The sequence below is a fragment of the Dermacentor andersoni genome, chromosome 2 (assembly GCF_023375885.2).
Source record: "Dermacentor andersoni chromosome 2, qqDerAnde1_hic_scaffold, whole genome shotgun sequence".
NCBI lineage: Eukaryota > Metazoa > Arthropoda > Arachnida > Ixodida > Ixodidae > Dermacentor > Dermacentor andersoni.
Window position 1 is genome coordinate 213,545,840 of NC_092815.1, and position 22,220 is coordinate 213,568,059.

Sequence of the window (22,220 nt, forward strand, 5' to 3'; positions counted from 1 at the left end):
CGGTGCCCAATATGTTGCTGTTGTCAGCTGCTGTAGTTTGTAAAGGACTGATGTAATTGATTCCGACCGTACGGAATATGGTATGAGGCGAAAAAGGCGTAAGCAGTTCAGGTTCACACCCTAGAAGCCTCTTGTGCTGCTGGCAGATTTTGCAGCTCGCGACATGCGATGGGACACTATTTGCCACTCTCGGACGCCAAAAGCATTCTTCGACTTTTCGTAACTTGGCGTGCTGACCAAAGTGTCCTCCCTCTGGTGTGTCCCGTACAGAGTGCAAAATTCGCGACCGCATTAACAGGGGACTATTAGGTGCAACTACTCTTGCTGCTAGAAGTAAACAGCGCTTAACAAGAGTACAAGGAGAGGAGGAGGATGGAACTTTATTATTGCAGAAACCGTTGCGCGGTTTATTCCTGCGAGGTTCCCTATGAGAGGGCTCCACTGGCGATCGCGGCTCGCCGGACCTGGTCAAAGGATGCCAGTTGGCTTCCCAGGTCCAGTTCGAAAAGTCTCGCCTCCCAAGACGACGTAGTGAGTGTGTGTGTTGTGACTCGTGGCGAAATTGCGTCGTCTGGACGGTCGGTGCATTCGTGTGTTATGTGCGCGAGTGTCGCTGTGTGGTTGCTACAACTGTATACCTGTCTGGGGAGATTGCGTGTAGACGAGACAAGTGTGGGTATGTGTTCGTTTGCAGGTGGCGCCAGTCCCTTGCGTGGAGTTTATTAAGAGCTTTGTCTGGGGGAGCGTATTGTGTTCTTTCGAGGCATTGGTCCTGTTGTCTTTGTTGACTTGTGGTTAATAACTCGTGGGTGGCTCGTTAGTCTGTATGGGGCTGAATAACGGTGTGGTCTGCCGCTCTGCTAGTGTGACCTCGAACGACAGAAAGCTGAGCTAGTTGGTAAGGATTCATTATGCACGGGGTGAGTGAGTGAGTAAAGACTTTATTGAAAAACAAGGTATTGACGGATGACCTTGTTGTTAGGCAGCCACGAGCCCTTGGGCCAATGTGAGGCGTGCAGACAGGACACAAGAGAAGAGAAGTGAACAACACGAACGCCGGCGAACGGCATTCGTGTTGTCAACTTCTCTTGTGTCCTGTCTGCACGCCTCACGTTTTCTTGCATAATGAGACCTCGAGCTGCGCAGTCCGCTTCTTCGTCACCCCGCATGCCTTCGTGCCCGGGGCACCAGACGATGCCGTGGGTTCATTCCAGTGAGCGGCCCAGGATTCGAATGGCTTGTATAGGGAGTGTTCCATTCATGTATAAACGACAAGCCGCTTGTGAGTCCGTAAGGACGCGGGCGGACCTTCCCTTGCTCTCGGCGTCGCGAAGTGCGAGAGCGATCGCTGCTGCTTCTGCTGCTGCGCTGCATGTGGTGCGGATAGCGGCAGCGGCTACCACGTTCCCCTGATTGACGACGGCGAGTGTAATTGGGCCCACAACGTGGCGACGAGGGATACGGGCTAGCGTCCGTGTAGTATGTATCTGGGTCTCTGAAACAGCGTCTGTGCAACATGCGGGCACGAGCTGCTCTTCTCTCTTGAATGTGGATGGGGTGCATGTTTTTATGGATAGGGTCTACTACAATGTTCTCTCTAATGTGGTTAGGCAGGAGTTGTATTTCTTCTTTGCAGTACTGAGGTGTCAATGGGTACCGTAGCCGTTGAAGAAGGTGCCTTCCCTGTTGTGTCTTGTTTAGGCGCTCCCTCTGCGCTATGAGCGTGGCACTTGCTAGCTCCTCAAAGGTGTTGTATAGCCCTAGCGCTAGTAATTTCTTTGTGCTTGTGCTTGACGGTAGCTGTAAGGCCGTTTTGTACGCCGTTCTTATAAGAGTGTCTATGCGCTTTGTATCGCTTTTGCGCTTGTCTTGATACGGGAGTGCGTACGTGACACGGCTGATGACGAGGGCTTGTACCAGTCTTAGGGTTTCGTCCTCTGTGAAACCATCTTTGCAGCGCGCTACTCTGGAGATTAGTGAGGCGATGCTTCTTATAACGTGACTTAGTTTCTCTGAGGCTACCTTTATGCCGTTCTTCTCCTGGATGTGCATACCTAGTGAGCGTGCTGTCAGGACGCAGTTTATCGGTTGCCCGGCAATCTCGAGATGTATTAGCGGGGCTCGATGTTTCCTAGCTTGCTTGGGCTGGACTTGAAGGTACTCCGACTTGTGTGGGGCACACGTCATTCCTGCTGTGGTTAGGTATGACTCGATATGTCCGATAGCTGTGAGTAATGTGTTTTCTCTGTCGTCGTATGAACCCTTGGTTGCCCATAGCGTGATATCGTCGGCACAGAAGACACATCCTTGTTTTGGGATGTCTTCTAGTTGTAAAGCAAGTTTTTTTAAGTCCGATGTTGAAGAGGAAAGGAGATATTATTGATCCTTACGGAGTACCCTTCTGCGGTAGATCACATTTGTCTGATTGTATGCCTGCTATGCCGATGCGGGCTTTGCAGTGACTGAGAAAAGCCACGGTATACTGATATACTCGCTCTCCGCATCCTCTTGCGGCGAGACCATCTAGGGTGGTTTCGTGTCCTATATTATCAAAGGCTTTTTCCACGTCGAGGGCTAGGAGTATGTTGTTGCTGCCCGGTTGTGGGTTGAGGACTCCTTCCTTGAGGAGGAGGAAGACATTCTGCGCTGACATGCCTTTCCGGAATCCGTAGATGCAATTAGGGTGTAGTCCATGTTCTTCCATGTGTTGTTATATTCGAGTGAGTACAATTCGTTCAAAAAGTTTGGCCAGGCAAGACGTGAGCGAGATCGGTGGTAATTGATCGAGCCTGCGCGGCATTCCCGGTTTGGGTATACGGCCTATGTGAGCGGTAGTCCATTCCTCGGGTAATGTTCCGCCCGGTGTCCATATTTCTTTGTTCAGCTGCTGTGTAAAGGCTCGTAGGGTTTCACCGCTTAGGTTTCTCAAGATGGCGTTGGTGGTCCCGTCGGGGCCCGGTGCCGTGTTTTTCTTGAAGCTCCGTGCTGCCGCATATACCTCCGCGTACGTGATGGGTGCATCAAGCCTCTCGTTCGGAGGTCTCGGATATTGAGGGTGTGCTTTCGGATGCCCGGTCCGGATTTCCGTGTATGTTTGCTGGAGTTCCTGTATGAGTTTATTCTGAGTGCCCTGATATTCGCCAACGAGTTTTTGTACGGTTGTGTTTGTTTCTGTTTTGGAACATGAAGGATTGATAATGCTGCGGAGTATGTACCACGTCTTTTTGTAGTCCCTGTGAACCTTCAGGGCATAATTGGTGGCCTGTTTAGTGACGTTTGAAATCCTAAGTCTAAGTTTGCGATTTAACTTCTGTTTGCGCCGTCTTTTTGTGAGGCCTCTGCATGCTTCCCATAAATGTATTAGATGGTTGTCGATTGGGGGCCGGCGTGTCAGTATCTGTTTGGTACACCTTAGTGCTGCCATCATATAGTTCTTTGAAGCGTTGGGCCCACTCCTTGATCGGGGTTACGCGGCCTTGATGTTCCAGGAAGGGCGGACTTGTATCTAAGTGGGACCCAGCGAGTCGTCTAGGACCCTCCAGCTTGTTCCCACGGTATCGTTGGTGATGGTGAGATCACGGGTCGAGTCCCTGCTCACGCTGTTTCCTGTTCGAGTAGGCGTACCTGCTACAGTAATTAGTGTGTATTCGCGGTGTTGTATAGCTTCTACGAGCTTGGTGCCCTTGGTGTCTGCTTTCGAGTAGCCCCACGTGTTGTGCTTTGCATTGAAATCCCCGGTTATAATTAAGCGATCGCGGTGTTCCAGCATTCGCTGTAGGTGCCGGAACAATGACGCGAAGTCAGCCTTCCTGTCGCGGGGGGGGGGGGGGGGGGGGGGGACTGTATACGTTGCATACGATTTGTTTAGGTCTCCCCTTCTTGACAGGCCATATCATGGTGATGAGATGTGGGATTTCCTCACCGAGGAGTACTGTCAGGGTTGTTGCCAAATCTTTGCGGACGAGCGTGGCCACCCTACCGTAGCTGGTGTCGTACTGTAATTTATTCCCCATAATTGGCTTCGGTTGCTCTCCCGCCTCTTGCAGGCAGATAATGTCCGGGGGGACTAGTGCGACCTGTAGGTATAGCGAGAGGGATGCGTGCTTGCTTTTAATGCACCTAACAGTTCCAGGACCAGATCGTGATGCTTTCTCTTTCCATTTGAGTTTTACGGGCCATGATGGGACTTGGACGGTAATGTGCTGTCTGTGTCGGAAGTTACCATGCTACTGTCCTCTGCCTGAGTGCGTATTTTAATACTTTTCCGTTTACTCTTGGGTTCCTTGGTTAGGGATTCGTTATAGTATCTCTTTATTTCTTGGAATTTCGCAAGAACCTGTTGAAATTGTTGCTGTATTTGTTGTATTATTTGTTGTGATTGTTGCAGTGCTTGTTGCAGTTGATCCTGGGTTACCAGGTTGCTCTCAGACGGTGAGTGCGTTTGAGGCTGCTTTGGCGGTGTTGTTTGGGGGGAGGGGTGCAGTTGTGTTTGTAGTGGTGGATTCCCGGTGAGAGTGCTTAGCTGTGGTAATTGGGAGTGTGGTGATCACTCACGGGTGGCAGCGTGTGCCTATTCAAGCATGGCCACTATTTTCATTAAAGTTTTGATTTTGTGCTCGTAGTTGGTTCAACGCTGTTTTTGCTATTTTCCTCAATGACTCTCTGGCATTCGGGATTTTGTGTAATCGGTGTGGATGTGTTTCGTGGCTGGGGAGCGACTACTTCCGCCTAGCTTACTTTGTGTGATGGCTTCTGCTTGCTTGCCGGGGGCGACGAGTTCCTCTTGGTTGTCTCTGGTGCCCGATGCTCACGGCTCGCTAACCGGGAGCGGGAGCGTTGCTCGGTATTGACCGGCCGGTCGCGAGTGTCCGCCCTGTAGGTCTATTTTTTGTCTTCCGAGGCGAACCATCGTGGGGCGTTCGACTTCATTGGGGTTGATGATGGTGTGGGTCGGAGTCGAACCGGTTTCAGTCGCTGCTTGCACGAGTGGTCACCGGTTGGGTGAGCCTCCCCGCACGAGGCGCAGCTTATCTCGCATTTGTGTCCGTCGGTTAGATTAAGCAGTCTGCACAATCTACAGATGGGTCTGGCCGGGTTTGGGAACACATCGGTACGGTGGCCCTTTTCCCTGTAGATCTTGCAGACTTGGAGCGTCGGCCTAAATGGGTAGCAACGGATTTCATCTCGGTAGTAGTACACAAATTGTGGTAGATGGAGACCAATAAACATAAGCGCTGCACTTTGAATGGCACCGATCATCCTGGTTGTAAGGGTTTCTACGCCTTGTGTTCTCACTCTGAGGTGGGCTATGAGGGTTTCGGTAGCTGTGTGCAACGGCATTCCATGTACCACTCCCCCGAGGGTGCCTTCTCCTCGGGCGGTGTATGCGCGCACTGCGTGACTTCTGCCGCTAAGTGTTAAGGTGTGGATGTGTCGTACTTTTTCGACGACCTCTTCGTACTGGGTCGATAGGATGGCTATGTTGGATCCCCGGTTGATCGTCAGAATGAATCTGTCGTCCGTGAACTCGTTGTGGCACGCGTCGGTGATCGCTCGTACGAGTGTATGAGTGAGCACGTTTCTTAATGGCAGTCCTTGATTTGGACGAATGATTATTTTCTAGTCATTTTTCGGAAGCGGTGGAGGTCAAGCGACTCTCCGCCTTGTTGACGATGTCTTAGTGGTGGTTGCGGGGTCTTGGGGCTCTACACTACCGCGTCGCCTCTCCAAGGCTTCTTGCTTGCGTTGCTTTTGTGTTCGTACTGATTGCCAGTTGATATCTTGTCCATGCTTTCTTCTTCGAGTCCTTCGGAAGTTGTATGGAGGGGGTGAACGATCGTAGTCGCTTCGTTCACCATGGTTAGGCCAAGTGCCGTCGCGGGAATCCCCGTGGGCGAGGCGAGCGGCTGCCGCCGCCGGTTAGGGTTAGTGGCTCACCCGTGGTGAAGAAAATTTCAAGAATCCTCGTGGGGCCGTCGGTGGTCGGATTACCACGGGGGTGGTGTCGATGTGGTCCTTATAATGTTAGGAAGCTGGTGAAGGCGTTTCGGGGCGTTTTCTGTTGAAAGCACCATCAAAAACTCACGAAACCACGGAGCCCGACGCTGTCACTGTGGTCTTCTGCTTCCCACAAGGAGAGGGACACAGACAACAGCGCTGAATAACAACCAAGGGTGCTATGCAGGATGCGCCGAGTTTCTCGTTCACCCGAGTTTTGCCCGAGTTTGCTCGACGGCAGTCAGTGAACGGAGATAGCGTGAAACGCGCAAAGGCTGCAGGCAAAAAAATATGTAGACAAAAAGCCGCGTATGACAACATGAGCGCACCCTGCGCGGCACGCTGCTTCCACGTTTCAAGCGCAGACGGCTGCACAAGGAAACTCGCTAGCGCCGCGTATTGTTATCAACTGATTATCGCAACTCAGCAATACCGTGAATGTCCCGCTGTCTGTCTGCAGACTTGCCGTGAGCCGCTTGCCACGCCTTTCCCGGGCGCGTCAAGGGCGTGCCTCCTCTTTCGGCAACTGTCTTTATATCCTCGATCGAATGCGAACAGGGTACATGCGGCGCGTTCTTGCACCTACGCTTTCGCTCAAACGAATACGTTAAAATACAACAAATAAAATAACGAACATTTTTATTTCTTTAAATGTCTGTTTTTCGTTTTGAATGCTAGAAATTTCTGATGACAAACGGAGATCGAGCAAATTATTAAATTTTGCTCTTCTTGCCGCGAGTGGCGACAGTGAGGCCAAAGCTTAGAAGTGGACACATTGAAGCAGGTCGCACGCACGAGGCAGTTCATACGGTTAGAAGTCGCCGAGGGGCGCTACAGTGCTATCCTCAATAATGTTAGTGATCACCACTCTTTCTCTATTAGGAGAATAAAAACGCAGCGCCGCGGTACGGCTGTTCATCGCAGGCGCCTTAAGGCCTCCGCTTTACCGACTAAAAACGACGTGCTAGTCACGGGAGCAACGGCTGTCGCTGCAAAATTATGGCAAAATGGTGGTCCGTAGTGCCCGTAGTGACGCAGTTTAGTGAAAATGTACCAGTTTATCATTGTGCGCGAAGCCTCGGCGATGCATTGCGAAGAAGTGCGTGCTTCCCATCGACACAATTCATCGCTTGTCATCGCTTGCCCAGTGAAAGTGCCTCTGAGCGCATGTACGCAGTATTTGAGTGTTTTGTGCGCACCAAGGTGCTTGCGGATTACTTATGCAGTGGAGCCAGCAGCGATCGCAGAAGGATATCGTAACGACACCGCAGCAATCGCATTTTGGCAGGTGAGGGCTCTTGTGTGTGGTTATGAAACGAGACTTCGAACTGAGGAAAGTGGTGGAACTGTTGAGTGCGCAGTGCTTGTGATGAAGAAATGCCATTGCACTGGGTCTAGAAGAGCGAGCGATTCTCGGACGCTGATCGTGTTTACGACGTTGTGGCTCCGATACATCACCGATGACAGAGCAGCCATCTCAAACGACTGCTGCGATACGCACTCCTCAGCATCGTCGTCACCCTCGGCGCATCGACGCCTTGCAAGCAGCTACAGTGACGTGCCGATAATTATTTACTGTGCGCTACGTCGCCACAATGCAGGCAATGAAACCGTGCTGTGGGGCCATCTCAGCCCGAGAAGCCAGCGACAGTCAACGCTTTGTTTTTGATAGTAGTGCGCAGTACATCACCGATGACAGTCTGTTGTGCGTGTTTTATGTCAGTGGTGAATATTGTTGATGCCTCTCAGCTCGGCACCGCGTCGCTGTTGCCGAAAGATAAGTTGGGCGTGGCCCAACCGTGGTGGGTGCGCGCACAAGAGTTACATGCCTCGCGCGGGGCGTGACCTCTGGCTTTGATTGACAGGCGAACTCGTGCTAAACTTGTACATCGCGAAACCCCCTCCGAGTTCAACCCGGGAAAATGGCGGCGGCAGCAGCAGCCTGTGTTATTGCAGCCAGCGGCAGCAAGCGTCAGTATGACCGTCTGGACCCGTTCGTGTACATGACCGCCGTGGAGTTTCAGCGTCATTTTGGCCTGTCGAAGACGTCACTGCGCTGGCTGTGTGACGAGCTAGGCGAAGACTCTCGTCTGTGGAGACAGCGTGGCGGGCTTCATTCGCTCACCGTTGAAGAGCAAGTCCTCTGCGCCCTCCGTTTCTACGGGACTGGGAGTTTTCAGGGAAGCGTCGGCGCCGAGCGTTACATTGCACGTCATCAAACTATTGTGAGCCTCTGTGTCAGAGATGTCTGATGCGCTTATTGATGCGGCAGTGCGGAAGCGGTGGCTGGCTTTCCCGAAGACTGCGGCTGAGCGGGCATTTATAAAAAAACGCTTCTTACTTCGCGGAAACATTACGAACGTAGTCGGGTGTGTCGACGCAACGTACGTAGGAATTAAGGTGCCTTCAATGTCAGCGTTACTGTGATTAGCATTGAAGCAATATCTAGACGCACCATATTGCCAAATTTGTCACTTCTCTGTAGCCGACTTAAATTTTGTGTTTCCGACGTCACACATGCGGCAGCCTATGATATTGACTTTTTCGCTGGTTGCTGACTTTTTACCGGTTGTTCTACTTGTCTATCAGGGTGCCTTCCAAATGGCTCACTTTTTTGGGGAAAGAGGTTAATGAAGTATAAATAGATAAATGAATATCACAAATTGTGTGAAGTACCCTGTGAATGCTAATCTCATAAAGAACTTGGTTTTTTTTATGAGATTACTTAGTACAAGTTACTTAGTATGCATAATGCTGAATTTTGGTCATGCGTCATCTATTGGCCACACTATATGAAACAGAAAGGCATTGCACAATTTGTTGCAGTGCAAGATGCGGATGTCGCGCCAAGCCGGTTGTGCCTATGCATTTATGGCAAAATGAAAATGCATTGAGAATCTTAGTGTGCTGGCTTGCATGAAAAAAATACTTCAGAGTGTTTGCTGTGTGCACTGTTGGTGCATGTGCCAGTGGTTCAGTGTATTTCTTTTGGGGGGGGGGGGGGCAGCGTTATTCTGTATGGACAAATCGTATATTTTCGTCTCATAATAGGGCTCTAATTCTTAAGCAGTAGAACAATGCAGATCCAATGCTCTGCAGAACTCGGTGTGCGTGAAGATGTCGTGAACCACCAAGGCAGAATTACATATCGGGAGAAATGTGGTGCAGATGCCAATGAAAAGTGGGTCTAACCCGCCATGATTGCAGAGTGAATAGACCTCATGTACAGCTTTAGAGCAATGATTACACAAACTGTGACATGCTCAAACGTGTAAAAGCTTGCCGCAATGCCAAAGTAAGATGAGCGATATGCAGCATATTTTGGAATTGAACATGTCTTGTAAATGCTATATTTATTGTAAGCCTGAAGCCTCGCTGTCACGCCTTTCCCTCCGGCACTCCCTTTACTGAAACGCAGCTCTGTCTTTCTATTGGTGTCATGATGATGATGGTAATGGCAGCAGTAAGGCTGGTTAATGCTTGCCCCTTTGATTCCTGCGAGTTTAGTGGTACAGAATATGGCACGTGCATACACCTGTGCAGCAAAATTTTATGCTTGCGGTGATTTGTTGGAGAGCTAATTCGTGTTGGGACATTTCAAAGATGTGTGCCATTGTGGCTTAATAACTAGATCATTGGTGAGGTTGCAGACTCGTTGTATCGGTATAGAAGCTTGTAGCTGAATTGCACCACAATTCGACGGAACACAAAGAAGAGAAATACACACAGCAGAACGCTCTGCTGTGTGTGTTACTCTTCTTTGTGTGCCGTCGAATTGTTGCGCGGTCCCACTTCAAGTAGAGCATTGGGCCTCTTCGGTGCAGGACCGAGGAAGAGAAATACACACAGCAGAACGCACTGCTATGTGTATTACTCTTCTTTGTGTGCCGTCGAATTGTTGTGCGATCCAACTTCAAATAGAGCATTGGGCCTCTTTGGTGCAGGACCGAGGAAGTGTGAGCTATTCGACACCATGCCAGTGCCTTGCCACACAATTATGGAAGTCTGAAGGTTTGCAAACAAAGCTTTGCTTTCAAATCCACCTGCTCATGTAATACAAGCACTGATTGAAAGAACCATCATACAAAAATAATGGTGAAATGAATGGCCTTTGAAAATTTGTATGTTGACACTAATGACATAATAGGTGCCACAGCAAACTCGACAGTTGTGCTGGACAGAGCACTTTGCTTCCTATGTGAAGCACAAGCTTTCATTACATGCTGTGCAGATAACCAAGCTCAGTTTGTTTTAACGTGGTACACAACATTCACTGTAATCTGTTTTTGATTCTAAAGTGCCAAACACCACCTCTTTTTCAAGGATCTCATGGGAATATTTGGTGAGAACTGTTTACAGCCCCTCATAATAGAAGTGTGGCCAGCCAGCTTTGCTTGGGTGCCTTTATAGATTTCTGTTCCTGATCATTGTGTGCTATCAAGTTGCTAAAGTCTATGCAACCAGTGCAATGCATTACGTGATTCCATAGTTGGATACAATTTTAGGAGGCCACAGAATCTACACTTCAACGGCAGGTGAACACAAGCCTGCACCGATGGGCACACACTCTACACTGACGTCGTGCTGCTGGACGCACTAATACCCGCTCATTGGAGAGGGACTATTTCTTTAGATGTGGAGGCAATCGGCTGCTGCGCTTTGGTCATCTTGGCGGGGCCTCTCCTGTCTTGTGAAGTTGTATCCGACAAGAGGACGCCGCTTTTCATACAACACAAAAGGACAAAGTGTACAATTATTTGACCTATGAAATGGATACATCACAAGTGAGCTATGCATGCGCTTAAGCTGTGTGAAAATTAGTACATGCAAATATATGACATTGTTAAAGAATATGTGGTATCGAACATGCATGTAATGGCACGTTTAAATGGGGGAGTGTTGCATTCATGTGCACAGTCTATAGGTGACAGCATTATTAAGGTCATGCCGTTTCCTGTCTTTTCATTGTGAAATACACACACCGTTCATCTTGTGGCTAATCAACACCCACTGTATTCTTGCACAAAGAAAGAACAAACAGCACAATGACGTATATACTGCATTAGTGTCTTTTTCATTTACACGGTCCAGGTTGTCTTATGTGTTTGCCCATTTTGAAGAGACATCAAGTGCATGTTACAAGTGTCCCAATATGCACAGCACAATGTTTACTGCAATAATTTTATTCATGCTCTTGAATAATAAACAAAATAATAAACTGAAAGCTCCTTTATAAGGTGTGTTCTGGGGGCTCGACTGGAAAGCAGTGAGTGCACTGATCCTAGTGTTGCAGAGCAGCCCTCTGGACCTTGCCACACTCTCAAGAGCACGTGCCTGGCGCTCGCCTACTGCCACCAGGTGGTTGAGTGCCTCCAGCAGCAGAATGTTTTGCTGCAAAAAAAGTGGATTGTTGGAATGAATCAACCGCATATAAACCATTATTTACAAATAAAAATGCTCATTGCACTATTGGTACTAACTGCCCTTGACTGTGGAAGCCTTTAGTGTATGCATAATAAAACAATTTGTCAGGACAACATTGCTTTATTTTTCATAACGGGTTGTATTTTTCAGAGCCAATTGTAATGTTTATTAGTGTACCAACAGCTGACGTGTCCTCGAACCTTCACGAGTCTCTACTGTCAGCACCACAAACCTACTTTTGTTCACTGCAAAATCAATGGCACACCCTACAATCCCGTCTTATGCGAGCTTATTGCATCCTATGCCTACAAACATCATATTTTTGTCCCATTACGCAATTTTCTACCATCCTCGGCTGCAGTTCTCTCTCTTTGACATCCATTCTGTCACGCTTATGTAATCACCTGTTATAAATTGGCAGCAAGTGATTGAAGATGTGCATTGCCTGCCCACCGATTCCATTTTTTTTCTTAATCTCAACTAGCATATCAGTTGCCACGGTTTACTACGCCACTGTCTTCCTGCCTTAATGATATCTCCAACAATTTTTGTTACTTCGCTTTCTGCACAGTCCTCGACTTCTCAAGTTTCTTTGTTAACCTCCAGGTTTATGTCCCATGTTGCATAACCGGTAGAATGCAACGATTCTAAACATTTTTCAAGGATATCGGTAACGTGGCGATCACGATTCGGCAATGCCTTCCATGTGCTGTTCAACCCATGAAATTTTTGTATAAGTTTCCTGCTTTATATTAGTACCTGCTATTGATATTTCACCTGGATAAGGATACTCTTCCATAGATTCTGCGGGCTGAATGTCACTGATGAACTTCTGTTATATCACTAAGTTAGTGAAGGTTACCTTTATCTTTTCCATATTTTCGCGGGCCCACGTATACATGTAGAAGCACGAACACTCATTGGCTCTCAATGCATTTTTTAAACTGCAGGACATTCAGTTCGTTACTACGAAAGTGACTTAATCCGTGCACTATTATTATGCTAAATATGAAACTGTAGGAATATACTTATCTCTGTGTCACTGTGTTGGTTGCGAGATCCATCGTCGGCACCAACTCCTTGTCGCATCGTAGCTATATCGGCTGTCTTCCTTTTGCACACACTATGTAATATTCGTGACGCTCGCAGTCACGCAGAGTGGAGGAACTCAGCGCACTCGCAGAAGCAGCACTGGATAAGTTGTTTGTTCAGGATTCTGCCGTGAACAGTAAGTACGCGTTGCGATCTGTAAAATCGCCTAAGCTATTCGCAGTCTTTCGGGGTGTACAGAAAGATTGCTCACGGAGGAACAGAACTATCCAAGAAGTAGTGGTCATCGTCGAGCCTGATCACTACGTCGCGCACTGCAAGCTCGTTGTACGAGTTTGTTTACACTGGGCCTCTTCGATGTTCAGCCGCCATGCTCGTCCGATGAATGTATGTGATGACGCCACCACAGCGTTCCCTCGTGGTATAATGCGAAGCGTACTAAATTACAAATTAGTCGAATACACATTCAGTGTACATCTTGTAAGCTTTAATATGCTTTTAAACCACGTTAAACTAACTAATAATATTGTATTAAATGCATTTGTTTTATAACTCGCTTGTGCGTGTAATGCACTCGGTGGAACGACAAACAAGTGAAAGAAGGCGCGACCATGCACCGACGGTATGATCACGTGAGCCCCAGTATGTCGACCGCCCAGAAGGCAACGCCCAAGGAATGATAGCCACCCAGAGTGAATCTAGATAAGCCAATGAAATTGGAGGCTTCTCGAAAGATAAACTGTGTCTCGGTACCATTTGTGCTTTCATCTTGGGGTGTCGCCAGAGCTCGTGAAGATCCCGAGTTTCGCCAAACTCGGCGCATCCTGCATAGCACCCCAAGTGTCTTTATTCTTTCAGTTAGCATATATATATATATACTCTGCCGCTATCTCAAAGCGCAGAATCAACAGAATTCAGCATGCACAGAGGCGAAAATTGCAATTAATGCGACAGGAAGGCAATCTCCTTCGGAAGGAGAGAAATAGAGGGAAGGCTTACACATGTTTCCCCGCTAATATGAACGTGAAAAGCTTAGGAAATAAGACGTGCGCGGTCATCGCAGTATTTTGACAGTAGGTCACATCTTTAAAAGACTGCTTGCAGCCGCATTCGTTGCAATACAGTGATAATTCACTATCTCTAGCTCGTTTTTGAATATTGTTTGAGTGTTCGCGCATGCGGTCATTAATGCACCGCCACGTTTGACTAGGCGACGACAAGTGGGAGTGTTCCTGCAAAGGTTTTTGTGCCTCTTTGACATCGATGACCCCTTCCTCACAAAGACGCCAGATACTGTCTCCACCTTTCACCGTGAGGAATGTCCAAAGGCTGTCCGAGCTTCTTCCGTGGACATCAAGTACTTATATTACTCTTTGCCTCAAGAAGATGCATACATTGAAGTCGGCCATTGCATTGACAAATACGGTGTTCTAAAGTTTCAGAATGCATGTGGTATCAATGTCAACAGGTTATTAAACCTCTTAAGGTTTTACATGCTTTCCACTTTCGTCTCCATGGAGTATAAGCTTCTTATACAAAAGAAAGGTGTGTGCATCGGTTCATGTATAGCCCCTGTTCTCAGCGACATTTTATTGGCCAACTATGCCCGAAATTTTGGAACTAAGCTCAGCCAGACGAGCACTGTAAAAGCAATACGATACCTTGAAGATTTTTCATTTTTTACACTCTTAAAAAAAAGGCAGTTTCAACTGACTCTTTTCCAGGTGTATCTGCTCGTCGCACATATGATGACCTTTTGGGTGGTAACACGGACTCTCTTGGAAATACAGTACCGGCGACTCTCTCCTAGACCTAGTGAGGTGCATGTATTACTCCCCAAGCAGTAGTTGATGCGACTACCTCGATGGTCCATGCAAGTACCCCTTGGTAGTCAGCGGAACCCCTTTGGAATGGCAACAATGAGCCTTCCTAGTGTAGTCATATGAAGACTGACAATGGTGGTGTACATGACTACCATCGCAAGAGTTGGTGAAACTACCCCTTGGAAGTAAGCGGAACCCGTTTGGAATGGCAACAATGACCCTTCCTAGGGTAGTCATCTGAAGACTGACAATGGTGGTGTACATGACTACCATCGCAAGAGTTGGTGAGACTACCTCCTGGTGCTTAACCAGACCCTTCGCCGCAACTGCTGTGACCTCTGCCTGGGTAGTCAATAGACTATCTCTACGCTAAGATGGAAGCTCACAACATAATAGATTTTAACGTAGTAGTTCTGCGGAAACCCGCAAGGTGGAGAGAAGTAATCAATAAAGAGAAAATCAGATATTCACCTGTTCGTAGCAATTGCTACGAACGGGTCGATGTCTGATTTTCCCTTTGTTCATAATAGATTTTAGTTTGCGTGTGCAACAAATGCCTAGTTATTCAGCCACCATTATATGTTATGATAAACTGCAACACTATAAACAACTAAAAAGAAAACACTGAGCACATAGCACTACAATGAGTGAAACACCAAGAGCAAAAATTTCACTACTATTACTGTATTAACCTCAAATGCATCAATGCACAATACCTGGCAAAACCAGAAGACAGCAGTCTGATTTGCTAAATTGGAATCAATCACCAACCTTGAGAAACACTATGCTTCAGTTTACAGGGCATACTAAACAGCTGCAATATGTAAATGTAGCATTTCGGGAATTTGAACAAGGATTTAATCCTTTGCCAAGACAAAGGGCTCACTTATTTCAATATGCCAGGGACGCATACGTGGACAGAGGAATTAAATTTCAATATTGATATTGATACAATCTCACCAAATCAAAGCAATCATACAGCATTGATGCTAATGTAATAAAAGAAATATGGCTAAAGACCAGATAAATGCAAGACAGGTCATTATAAATAGCGCCAGTTCAATATGCCCGTGGTGCCTGCATAGTAACTACATCCCATAATGTTTCAAAAGTGCAACTTCTTGGCCATCCTTTCATCTAATTTGTCAAAAAAGACTGTTGTCTCACCTGCTAAATGTTTCCGTTAGCACTGCCTCCATGTTTGCGTCAGATTCTGCCTGCTCCAATTAAGATCTGAAAGAAAAACACAACTGTTAAAATTTTGCAAAAATTTTATTCAATAATAATATGCACACATCACAGTAACCTCTAGCAAGAATACATGTAGTGATCACAAGGAACACTTAATTCACATAAGCAGAGCATCCAGCTTACAGCAGGAAGAGAAGAGCCTGAGAATAGCTATAATGCATCCGTTGATGCTCTCTCGGAACGAACCACAAATGGCCTTGCCATCAGGGTATGAATCGATAAAGGCATTGCCTGCAATCGATACCAGTGGGCCGCTGCTTATCACACGTCAGTGAGGTCTCAAAACGTTTACAGGCTTTAATAACGTAAGTCCAATAAAAAGAATTGTCTGCCTATTTTGCAGAAAGATAGACATTAACTATATTTCACGGTTACTATATGTACATACATAAAATATTTAGTTGCGTTGAGCGGCCCTAGCAGAAGAAATACCAATCAAGGTATCGACAAAATTACAGTAGCTCCGCTTGCAGGCTTTATGCTGGAACTCGCCGCGGTTGATTTTTCGCCCTCTGTAGTTATCGCTGGAACTTGAGAGTGTGCGGGGCTTGACGGCGCCGCGAAGCGCAGGAACGTGCACCAGTGAGCTGCGCTCTAAAGAAATCTGGCAGGCATAAAAGCAGAATTGTGCAAAGCCTCCGTCAAACCGGTTTTCAGAGGACGTTCCGAGCCCTGACCTTATCTACCTTCCGCGAGTGCGATTCGCGCGCTGCAGTACTGCGCGCTTCCGGAGAGCCGTGAGATAATCGCCAAGGCGGCTCTCCGCGGCATTTAAGTATCCCCCATACTTAAGTATCCGGTCAGCGGAAGCAATACTGGGAAATGAACCCCTCTGCCGATTCTACTTCCGAACTCTTTACCCCCATTAGAAGACGGCACTGTTGTGGTGAAGTCAACTCTTCATACAGCTGAACATTCACATTGCGACGGGTGCTTTCGTCTTCCGAAATGCAATGCAACATGGGTAATGACTTTCACGCTGTCTCCTCGAATAATATTGCCTCGGTGCCTCGAAAGCACTCTTATCCAGGAAGTGCACCAGTCGCACTGCTAGTCGCGGTCAACCTGGACCGATTGGCAACGCCCGGGCCGAGCAACGACCTGGGCCAATGCACAATTCCGATATTGAGTACTAAACGCCCAACCGCTCCCATTACCACAACTTAAATAACTTTAAACGCATGATATTCCGCGGCCCTGGTGAACGCCGATAGTATTACAGCTCCTTATAATTGTGCTCATGCTGAGGTTGGCACATCTGAAGCCGTAATTATACTGGTATACATAGGCGGAAAGCTTTAACTTCCCTGGGGAGGGGGGGGGGTGGCTGAGGCCCAACCAGTTTTCCGAACCCCATCAGGGGCGTAGCCAGGGGGGGGGGGTTTATGGGGCGTCAGCCCCCCCTCCCCGGATTTTTTTCGTCGTGTCAATGCACCGCCGCCCAAAGCAACCTCCGGCGCCGGAAATCATACAGAATTTTGTCTAGAATGCCTTTTTCATCCTCGAAAAGACATTCCACCGCGAAAATTGCAAACTCGGGCTGGATTTCGTGGCAACGCCCATGCACCGGGAGTGACATAACGCAAGTAGTCCCATAAAAGAACAAGGTTTCAATGCCGTTTTGAGCAGTATGCGTATGGTTCTCTGTGGACCAAGTGTCTCACGTTCTTTTCGATATTCCTTCAGTAGCCACATTAGGTGCGCAAAGGAGGCATTCACTTGTGGCCAACATATCTTCCTTGGAGTTTTTTAATTTCGGTGCCCCCGCCCCACAAAAAAAACATACATTGTTGCGCCGCAGCGAATTGTTGCATGGTGAAAGTTCGATTTTGTTATTTCTTCCTTTGCGGGAAGTAATGGGCCACGGGACGCTTCAGTTTTCCAAACACTCTTATTATATTATTGCGATAGCAATTCTACGGACACTCCAAGCCCTTTCCTGCCGTCGCCCTCATGTTTCGTATAAAGTCCAAGAACGATAACATCGTTACCGAGCACCGCATGGTGTATGTGCGAGTGAAAGCGTACGGGAAGGGGGGTGGGCTGGAATGGGTGAGCCGACGATGGTGAATTGTGTGCGCAAAGGAGAAAAGCGGAGAGCAAGCTAGTCATCTTCCGTCGCACATGATACATCGGGGGGGGGGGGGGGGGGGGTGAGTGGATGGAATGGGGGCGGTATCTAGAATTCTGTGAATCTGTGATTGCGCAACATGTTTGTTTGCTTCGTTTGACGCATTATACACCGTGACCTTTTCTTAGATACGTACATTTATTGTAGAATCATATGTATATTTTGATATCTTGTTGGGAGATTTTGTGTATACGTGCAGTGAACTTTGTTTCCAGTGACAATTTTTTTCCCTTTAACAAACTCTATCTTCGCATTTGTATATCCCATTGTATCTTAGCATTTCTAATGTACGAGGGCGAGTCAAATGAAAGTGAGCCTACCCGCCCCGCGCAATAATGGTTCAGTTCTTTATCTGCGAGGCATGTGCGTAGAAGAGAGGGATGTCTCATTTACTAAAGTGACACGCAAGTTCGAGGATAAAAGTTCTGTAATGCACTCATACATTCGGTTGAACATGGTTGCGTGACATATTGGAAACTCCAAATGTTGAACAGCGTTGTGCCGGGAAGTTTTGGACTGCTGAAAGTATTTCGTAAAAAGAAATTAATCGCCGTATGGCTGCCGTGTACGTTGAACATCGCATTTCATTGGCCACTGTGAAGCGTTGGAGCAAACAGTTCAAAGGAGGACGTGAAAGTTGCAAAGACGATCCAAGACGGGACCAAAGCCATCGTCAAATCACCCGTAACAAAATTTCAAGAGTTGATGAGGTGATGAGACAAGAACGGAGGATAAGCATCGATGAACTGGCAGAGCGTCTGAACATCAGTCACGATTCGGTTCACGCCATAATTCATGAACATCTCTGTCATCGGCGTTGGTGTGCACAATGGATGCCCAAGATTTTGAACCATCGCCAGAAGACGGAGAAGTTCGGCGCTGCCTTGACTGATCTGATCCGGTATCACAATATGGGTGACGACTTGTTGTCTGCAGTTGTGATCGGGGACGAACCATGGTGCCACTATTACGAGCCCGAAACACGATGGCAAAGCTTACAGTGGAAACATTCGAATTCACCACGCCCAAAGAAAGCAAAGGCCATCATTTCCGCCGGAAAGGTGTTGTTGACTTTCTTTTTCGATTGTCAGAGACCATTACGGATAGAATTCGCTAAGTCTTGAGCGACTATCAATTGTTTCCGATACTGTGAAACGCCGGAACGGCTGCGTGTTGCAATCAAGAAGAAACAATGTGGAAAATTGACGAATGCGGTCATCTTGTTCCACGACAATGCCCGTCCCCACATCGCTGATGTATTTAATACAAAACTGGCAACGTTCAAGCGGGAAATGCTGCAACATCCGCCACACAGCCCAGACCTGTCGCCGTTCGACATCCACATTTTGGGGCAAGCCAAAAAAAAGCAGCTCAAGGGAACCACATTCGTGTCGCACGATGACGTGAAAGAGTCAGTTGCAGATTTTTTCAAGGAGCGACCCAAGGAATTTTATGAGACCGGAATCACGCGACTGATTAGTCATTCGGACAAATGTCTAAATGCTCATGGAGACTACTTTTAAATAAAGTACCCCGTTTGTCGTATATTCGCATTGGCTAACTTTCATTTGACTGGCCCTCGTATATTCTGCAGAAGTCCTGCTTTTTATACGTGCTCTCTGTTGCGACTATAATTTCGGTGCAATTACTCACGTTACATGACCGGTGACAGTTGCTCCTGCGTAATACATTGGAACAAATGACAGCGGCATTGAGATTTTTCACTGGCCCTTGCATATGTACAAGAATGTAAACAAGGATCTTGAATGACAGTTTCATTAACATATTTGTCCTCAACTTGTTCATTTCATGGCCTTTACATTTTTCATATCAGCAGCATGCACTGCTTTGCTGGTTTCGAAGTGATATAGTTCTAAAGCTTGTGTGATATTTTCTTTATTTAGTAAATAGACAAAATACATGGAAGCATTGATATCAGTTATATTGCACACAATTTTTGGCACGTACGAGTATATTATTTTATGAAAAATAATATATTTTACTTGTTATTGCGGTGCGTAGCGTTCAAGAATTCGTTTGCAGCATCTTTGGCAATGGCAATGCAATTATTATTCTTGTATTTGATCCCTCGACAAATTGTTTAAGAGGAATCTTTAGCTCGGGCCCCACTCCGACGCGGCCTATTCAACTACATGTAAAACGCAGAAACGCTTTTTTGAATAACCCCTGGATCGCTTTTAATGAAATGTGTTGCATTTGAGGGAGACAGTTAAATTGTAGTGTCTATTGGAAGCGAAATTTCGATTTAGGGCCTGAATTTTGTTTAAGATATTTCGAAAAATTTGAAAGTTCGAAGAATATAGGAGCACGACGTTTACAAACAGCTCTGCATCAAGAACAGATATTGCGGTTCTGTCAACGGCATCTATTATAAAGTCAAAGCGCACACATTTGGTATGTGAATTTGTATCTTAGTTGAATCGGTTACGTTGTGTACAAGGGTTCTGCAAAAGCCGTGTTTCCTTAATACTACATATTTAGATTCATGTGTAACATATCAATTTTGTCCGCTGTAGATGTGCTATTAGATGAAATTTACAGAATTGTGATATCATGTTTTATTGTTGAGTTACAGAGCTTGAAATTTGATAGTTTCGTTTTCTGAACATTGGAGATTCGGCCAATTTTAATAAAATATTGACGACCTAAATGAAAAATTCGAAACCGACAGTCGCTAAAACACCCCCCCCCCCATGTTTTTCTTTTATATGCAACAAGCTTCGTCAAATTTGGTGCAGGGGTTGCCGAGAAAAACGAAAAAACGAATTCCCCTTCTACAAGTATTGAGATAGGAGCACCCGAGCTAAAGCTTCCTCTTAAGGAGGATGCCGAGCTGCAACGTAAGCCCCCCCCCCCCCCCCCCCCCGAACGAAATTGGCTACGCCACTGAACCCCATGTATATAACTGGTTGGGCCTCGTAAATTCTCATATAAGGCCGTTACTTCAGTCACCAACTCTTCGAGGTCAGGCGAAGTTTCTTGAAGATATATATATATATATATATATATATATATATATATATATATATATATATACCTAGCTCCAAGGGCGTAGCCAGGGGGTGGGTTCAGCCCCCCCCCCCCGACATTTTTTCGTGCTGTCCATGCACCGCCGACCAAAGCAACCCCCGGCGCCGGAAATCATTCTGGATTTTGTCAAGAGCGTCTTTTTCACGCTCGAAAAGCCATTTCACCGCGAAAATTGCGAACTCGGGCAGGATTTCAGGGCAACGCCCATGCACCGGGAGTCACATAACGCAAGCAGCCCCATCAGAGCACAAGCTTTAAAGGATGTTTTGATGGCGAACAGGCTCGCCGCGGAATCTACACTCTATCATGGAATCTACGGAGCGCGTGGATGTCAATTCCGAAACTTTATGGGTATAAAGTTCTCGTAAACTTTTGATGTGAAAGGTGCATTGACATTTCCAAGCGTGTGCTTCAGGCTTTCCATTGCGGAACTGCAATTGAAAATTATGTTCCCATAAATATTTGACGCCAAAGGTTCATTAACATTACCAAAGTCGTACATCGGGCCATACAACGAGACAAGCCAAATCAACACGCTATCAGTCAAGTTGACAAAGCTATGATATAACAAAGCCCGCAGTGAGGCCCGATGAGACGAAGCGTTGGGGTGGTTCGTTCGTGCCATCATGTCACATCAAAAAATATCAATTTTTTTTTCACCGGCGCCAAAGCATCCACTGATCCAGCCAAGGTAACTACGTTCTTATTTATTTTTTCGAATTGACTTTTATTCGCGAGGACACATTGAGCCTCCTCAATTTTCTCGTTCTCGCTAACCGCAGGCTGTCAGAGCCAGCCAGACCGCATGCGTTTTTCTCGTGTTGCCCCGACCACCGCGCGGCGCAGTTCGGTGCGCGTTCCATTTTCTCCGGCCGAGTGCATTTTCGCCTGGCAGAGTTTGGGACGCTTTCTAGCTAGCAGACGAGAAAAAGAAACAATGGTAGCTCGCCGCCATCACTGTGGGGACTCGACGGATTGCAAGGCGTTCGCTTGAGCGCAACCTCTCCAGAAAGACTTGTCTCGCTGGTGTAGGATACCGGGCAGTATGCAGATGGTCCTTGGTGGACCAAGCGTCTCGTGTTTTCTTCGATATTCCTTTAATAGCCACATTAGTTGCCCAAAGTAGGCATTCGATTGTGACCAACATACTTTCCTTTGCGTTTTTTTTTTCATTACGGTGCCGCCGCTTCACAAAAGGAAAAAAAAAAAGACGTTGCGGCGCAACGAATTGTCGCATGGTGAACGTTCTATTTTGTTACTTATTTTGCGGAAAGTGATGGGCCATGGGACGACTCAGCTGCCGGATACTCTTATTATATTATTGCGATAGCAATTATATGGACACTCTAGGCGCAATCCTGCCGTCGCGCTCATGTTCCGCATAAAATCCAAGGGCGATAACATTGTGACCGCGCGCCGCATGCTGTGTGTGCGAGTGAAAGCGTGTGGGGAGGGGGATGGGTGGGCCGACGATTGTGGGTCAGTCTTGTGTG

At 47.1% G+C, this 22,220-nt stretch overlaps 1 long non-coding RNA gene across 1 annotated transcript; it reads left to right on the plus strand.

Moving 5' to 3' along the window:
* Positions 1–9,816: 9,816 nt before the first annotated feature.
* LOC140216012 (uncharacterized) lies at positions 9,817–11,477 on the plus strand. The gene is made up of 2 exons (XR_011892655.1): positions 9,817–10,008; positions 11,291–11,477. It is a non-coding gene; the product is annotated as an uncharacterized lncRNA (long non-coding RNA).
* The last annotated feature ends 10,743 nt before the right edge of the window (positions 11,478–22,220 follow it).